Consider the following 7,251-nt stretch of genomic DNA (forward strand, 5'->3'; position numbering starts at 1 on the left):
TATACTCCTGTAGAAGCTGGCTGTGCCTCATGTGCTTGGCTCATGCCACTGAGAAACTACTGGCGAGACAATGAATATCTTACTGGAGAGACCTATTTACAGTATACATGAAATTACAAAATTCACATCATATATAAATAATCAACATAAACACATATACTACACATTCAACAAAGATTTTCAGCTATATTGAGTTTTTCAATTAATATTGAGTTAATTAATAAGTCTAGTAAATATATAAAATGTAACCAGTTGAAATTTATCAGTTGAACTTTTCCAGGATTAATGGCCTACTAAGAAAAAGTACATTTACATATTTCTGTCATCATAGACAGCTGTGATGTTGTTTTGACTGAGCTAAGATATGATGTTAATAACTTGAATGAGTTTAACAATTCGCAGTAGTCAGGTTTCGTTGTAAAGTTTCCTGTTAATATAAATGGTTACTGTAAAATATATACTTTTCACTGTTTCAGTAGCAGTTTGTTCTTTTAAAGAAGAATCACACCTAGGCAATGGTATATCCAAATAGTTTGCTTTTCAAAAATAGGCATTTGTTAAGGCAACTTAAGAAAGAAGAGTAGGGTCAAAAGGGCAACAGCTGGCATAACACTGATAATCTGCTGTAGCATAAATGTTTGTTTGCCTAGATACTGATTCTCTATCTCCCCCTGCTGCTGAGAGCTGGAAAAACAAAGTTCAATAAGAATAAAATGACAAGTGATATTTGAGCTTGATGGATGTAAAAATGATGCATTACTGTCAAATGAGGTCAATACTGATTAAAAAAATACTGTTAAATCCTTTTAAACTGTGTGCAATTTGTGGTTTTTGTAATCAGAGAAATTATACAGCCTTCAGTTTTGTATTAATATACTCTTTCAATGACTATATCGACATAGCTGTGGCACCCAATTTTAATTGATCTGTGATAATTGTGTCTGCATTGAAAGGACTTTGTGCAGATCAGCAATGAGGTCTCATATCAACTGCAATGCAGGCTGCAAACAAAAAGCTGCCTTCCAGGACTACAGGTACTATAGCAAAAGCAATATCTCTGGCAAATCTACTTACGAGTTGTACAAATTATATTTTGCATCTGAATATTTTTATACATTCAGTATTGAAAAAAACATGTATGGGTTTTCACATATGCACCTGCCCCAGGGTTACTGATGATCACCGTTTTGTGGTGGAGTATTCCGGCCAATTTTTGGCACAGATGCTGACCTTGAGCTGCACACCTTAGCCAGCGGTCACAGTGTTGCTCTAAAAATGGCATGGAAATAAACAGCAGGCTTTCCAGAAAGTTTTCTTTTCCAGAAAGTTTTTCAGAGGGACAAAATGCAGGTACCAAATGCATGCATATGCCATGCAATTTAGGGTTAATTTAGAATACCTATATAAAAGCTTATTCTCACAAGTCTATTTCATGCATCACTGTTGTTTACTGCAATGAAATCCTTTGCCTTTTTCCAAGGCAAAGACCATCATATATCAGATTTACTGTGTAGTAGTGCATTCAGTATATACTAGTGCATTGCAGTTGTGAACTCCTGTGGTGGAAACCATTTGCACCCTTTCTTATTTTCTTTGCTCCAACACATCAACTGTTTTTGGAACCTGTTTTGGCAAAGGAGAAACTAAATCTTTAAATATGCATGTCAGAGCAGCCAGCCTACAAGATTTTTTTATTTTTTTATTTTTTTTTTTTTTTTTTTTTTTTTTTTTACAATTTTATTGTAAGGCCTAGTGAATAAAAATGTAAAACTTCAAAATCTTCGGTCCAGCCACAATGGTCAAAGCACCATCAGGACATTGTTCTATTCAATCATATATAATGATTTTGCACATAAGTCAGTTTCACATCTGTGATCTCTCTTACATTAACATATGTAAACTGTTTAGTTTTACAGAAACACTCAGATCATTTGACTCATAGTACTATTTGCAATGATGGGGCATGTGACTGAATGGTAATTGGATATTTGACTGCCTGAATGGCGGAGGAATGCAACAAACAAGGAGACAGATTAAACTATTGACAAGTGCATGAGAGTATACTTCTCAGATATGACATGCATGAGATTAGAGTAATCAATAATGACCTGTACCTATACATTAAAATGTACATTGATGTGCACCGAAATTTGTGGTAAAGTTTGCAGTAAGTCTTTCATCTGTTCCATCAAGAAACATTTGAGCTTGTGAAGTTGTGTCTATTTGAATGTTATTGTAGATCTTTCTAGTGCTCTCAATGTGTAGAAATAAGCATGACAAAACCATCTCAGACTGGACCTGCAAATACCTGAAAATAACATGGTGCTTAAGCTGCAGTCACAATGCAGGTGGAAGTCTGCTGGCAGAGCTCATAGTCGGTTCCCCTGCTTCACCCACACATCGTTCGCACGCAGAAGTCTGCTAACACAGGATTATATGAGTGGAGTGAAACAGCAACTCCTCACTTAAACAGTTACATAATCACTCTATGCCATGATGTCTATTTCTCATTTCTCACCCTCTCCCTTCTCAAATGAGAGGCAACCAGCTCCACGTCAGCTCTAATAGTTTGGTCATAGTGTTGGCTACAAGTAGGTAGTGAAGCTATTTAACCATGTTCAGCAACAGTGATGCACGAACACTCCTTTTTTAATGAACTCACTCTATCACAGTATGCAATTGCTTCAGTTGGAAATGACTCATGGACCTTACTAGCCGATAATCTGCCCAAACTGTTTGTCAGACAGCTTGTTTTTGATTGTTATTCGTAATTAGCAGAAGTGGTGTAACTGTAACTGTAATTACATAACTGTAATTAAACTATTTTTACCATATAGATTTTAGTTAATTTGTATATTTTTGAAGAATAGCTATAATGTAGTTGCAACTACATTTTTTGCAGGCAGGTCTAAACTTTAGCTTTGCTAACTACATCTTAAAGTAAATTTCCCAACACTATCCATTCCATAGCAAACTTATGAATAGAAAATGAGAAATTCAAAGATTTGCTTTTCACTGCATCTTGACTGTCTAATAATATTTAATATGTTAACAAATAACTGTTAACTGAGTGCAAAATGAGAAATTGCATTATGAACATGTGGCTGAGTGATGGTGGTATGAGAGATAACACCTATACTCCAATTTTCTAAAAAGCTACTCCTCACTCCAGACAAAATCATAGCCCTCTCCCCACAGCTCTCATTATGCTCCACTCACAAGACTCCAGTTCAAACCGACAACAGATATAGGTCATTTACAAACATAAGTGAGTATAAGTTTAGCAGAACAGACTTGAGTGTGGAGTAGAGAAGTTGAGAGGTGAAGAGAGGAGTCTAGTCAGGTCTGAGGTGTGAACTGTGACTGAACAAAGAAATGCTAACTTTAGTGTGTTTATATTGTTATGCTTGTGATTATACTGATTATAGTGAAATAGCCACTCCTGGTCATTAACAGAATCTTAGTCACTGATTTAGTGAATTATTAGTCATTAATACATTAATTGAAATTATTACATTTTTCCTGTTAATTAGGATGGTGCCCCAATTCAATTTAACAACTGTAAATAACATTTCTAAAAGTAAAAAATTTGCTACAAACTTGTGGAGCCCCTCACAAGAACTTTTTGGGTGGACAGTGCCCCAGTGAGTGTTAGATCCCTAATCCACCCAACCAGACATATTCATCTTGCTACCAATGCACCTCATTTAGAATGTTGTTTATTTTTAATCCTCTGAATTGCCTATGGTCCTGGTCTTGCCCTGTTTAGAACACTAAACCACACATTTCCCAGGAAGAGCAACAGATTATAGCCTGGTGCCCTTCCCCATGAGTAACAGGACCAATTGCTGGTATTTGGCAAGAACAGGGCTACCCGGTTTCCCCCTCAGTGACCATATGACTGTAGCATAGACTTAATCCATAGTAAGGAGGGAGACAAATGGAAGACATTTTTCACCACTAACAGGGCATTATGAGTACAGGGTAATGTCGTATGGCCTCAGTGTTATGCCTTCGGTATTCCAGGTATTCGTCAATACCTGCTGGAATTTTTTGGACAATTTTTAACACCATCTGTTTGTTAAAGGGGAGAAATGTGAATTCCCTCATCATTCCATTTAATTTCATTACAATGGATAATAGTTTGACACTAGATTGACACTATTCTCCAGTGTCCAGTTCCCACTACAATGAAAAGACAAGAGTTTCCCAGGTTTTGCTAACTTCTATAGTCACTTCATTAGGAACTTTAGTAGTGCGGCAGCTCCTCTTGCAGCTCTTCTTAAACTGGAGAACTGTATTATAACCACTATGCCATGGAGGGAGACTGCAAGGTCTGCCAGTAGTTCCTGCACTATGACAGAAGCAGAGGGAGAAACAGAAAGGGAGACTTCTCTCCAAAAACAAAAGGAAAAACAAAAACGTTGGAAAGCTTTCCCTCCCAGAAAAGGTAAGAAAGAAGAGCTCTCTCATACAAGCTTCCCATTCAAGATACCATTTACCAGCAAGGCTATTCACACCAAGTCTCTATAGCATTCTGGCTGGCCTTTGTGAAGCCTTTATATACACAAAGATCACCTGCTGGTAAGCCTCTTGATTACTGATTAGAAGTACATGGCCTCCCTTTAGTAGCCAGAGGTCAGCACCACAGGTAGCCCCTTACACATTAATTACTTTACCACAGTAGATAAGTACAAGGAGCAATTTTGATTAGTAGTGAGAGTTTCTAAGCAACTTCCATTGTAACACATTTCACATGGACATGGACATGCACCATAACTGGTCATAACTTTACTTCATACAACAATCATAACCACATCTCTAAAAATAGGCTTAGCTATGCCCATTTTAGCAATTATGACCTTGCAAATTAAGCTCTGGTAGTGCAAATGGCCCATGGTGTTACTTTCCTCTTCTCAATCCTAGGAACTGGGAAAGCCAGTTATGGATTCTAGTCAAGTTCTGCCTCTATTTGATCAACTATTTCTTCCTTCTGGAACAGTAGTCTCCTATGGTATTCAAGCTTTTGCAAACTTAATTTGTTTCCAAGTTTGTGTATTGCTAGACCTCATTCCCTACTTCCCGCTACCCTATGGTAAAGTCAATTCCAATGTGTGTTGTCCACAGTTAGCCATAGGGAGGAGAATGCCAGTCTAGTGGTAGCTGAAGGAGAGTAAAAATAATTGGCATAAGAGAGGGAAATATATTATTGAAGGCTATCCCCTTATGCCTTATGTCTTCTCCCACTTTTTTTCCATGACTAGTACCCTTATCCTCTGTCTCTCCTAGGTGAATGCAGGACAGGGCATCTGCTTTAGTATTGCGGGACCCCGGGCGATACATAATCTTGAAACGGAATCTTGAAAAGAATATTGACCCACGGGCTTGACGGGGGTTCAATCGTTTGGCCGACCAGATATACTCCAAGTTCCGGTGATCGGTGATCACTAAAAAAGGATGGTTGGCCACCTCCAACCAATGTCTCCATTCTTCTAAAGCCAGCTTGATGGCTAACAGTTCTCGTTCACCTATTCCATAGTCACGTTCAGCTCTTTGTAACATGCGGGGGGGGAGACATTCCCTGATGATGACCCCTCTCTAGGGATGTGGTTCCCAACGCTTTCCCCTTCAGGGATAGCAAAGTCCAGGCTGCCGTACACACACATACACATACACACACACACATACACACACACACACACACACACACACAGTATGGCCATGCCCGGTGCCCACCCAGTACAAGGCAGGCCAGCAACCTCCCACCTGGGAGACCCTTACCAAATAGAGATAAAGGCAAGGTGCCTGCCTCTCTCAGGTCAGTCCATCGCTTTTCCCGTGCAGCGAAACACCTAAAGACAACAAGAAGCGCAAACATACACAAACAAAAGTGCCTTCACACAAACACTTTTGGTGCGGTGCTGCAGTGCCTGCAATCAGTGCAAGCACTGTAAACGTGTCCCCAGCGTCAACGGACACGTGGGGGTGCACAACACCTAGTTCCAGCCGTGCTCCTCCCCTAAACAGTCCTCCTTATTCCTGCCGCTCTAGGAGCATACCAGAGGCATTTTGCCTCCAAGGCTTTGGGCAGACCCTTCCAGTCTCACTGGCATCAACTCTCTGGCACTCAGGCTTCAACTCTGCCCTGCGGAGATCCCACTGGCTCCACCCAAATGCCCTCTTTCTGGTTGTCCCAGCCCAGGATCGATAGCCGTAGCCCCCCCCCCCCCCCCCCCCAAGAAATTCCTGGGGGTGTTCCCCTCCACTTCTGGAGTGGACACGGACACCAGTCGTGGTCCCCTCTGCAGTCGCCTAGGATCCAGGCGGCAGTGCTGGGGGTGCTTACCCACCTTAGCCGAGGGAGCTGCCGTCCTGTGATGGTTGGTCATTCTGTAATGTTTCTGCTGGCCTGAGTAGGATGCACAGACTACCTTGATGAAGTGACACATTTATTAACATAAGACACAAACAACAACGGTGGCACTCATACATAACGTTAACAAAAGACATGACTCATACACTTAACGAAACATAGACGAAAATAACACTGAACGATGATCACATATGAGTTTTATATTTAACAGCAGACTAACAATGACCAACACAGTACACACAATATCTGAGATTTAAATAGACAAAAACACAAGACATTAAACCCTGTGCAGGTGCGTACAATTACAAAGGGCGTGGTTACAAATAAGGTGAACCCCCTGCATGCGGCAGGCCACCACGTGACTCGTGAGGGGGAGCGTATGGTGATATTTTCCAATAGCATCTCTCAAGATCAGAAAGATTTGGATGGAGAGACGGAGAGAGAAAGTGCAGAAATTACAGAATCTTCTTAAATGTATAATTACTGCACTCTGTATATAAAAAGGAGAATATGTTTGATAAGTTTGAAATATGCTTTTTCTAATGGCTGAATGCAGAATCTACCCAGTACCCCACTCCTATCTCTCTATCCATTGTGTCTGTTGCTATTAATACTCTGCTGCAACATATATTACATACAAACATCTGACATCTGGTTAAACACAAAACATTTTTTTTTCTCTTGAATACCAGGAGATTAACAGACTAAAATCTTATACAATAATGTGCTGTTGTTTATGACGATGTTCTGTGGTCTTATATCAAAGTGTCTCATATAAAAACCGAGTATTTAGTCATGGAGTAATTATGTTCTGTGCCCAAACCAGTTTATATAATGCATATAGCACACAGTGACATCTATTGAAAGTGTTTTTAGAT

This window comes from Electrophorus electricus, chromosome 13 (assembly GCF_041902795.1).
Source record: "Electrophorus electricus isolate QZ-2024a chromosome 13, ASM4190279v1, whole genome shotgun sequence".
In the NCBI taxonomy this organism is placed as follows: Eukaryota; Metazoa; Chordata; class Actinopteri; order Gymnotiformes; family Gymnotidae; genus Electrophorus; species Electrophorus electricus.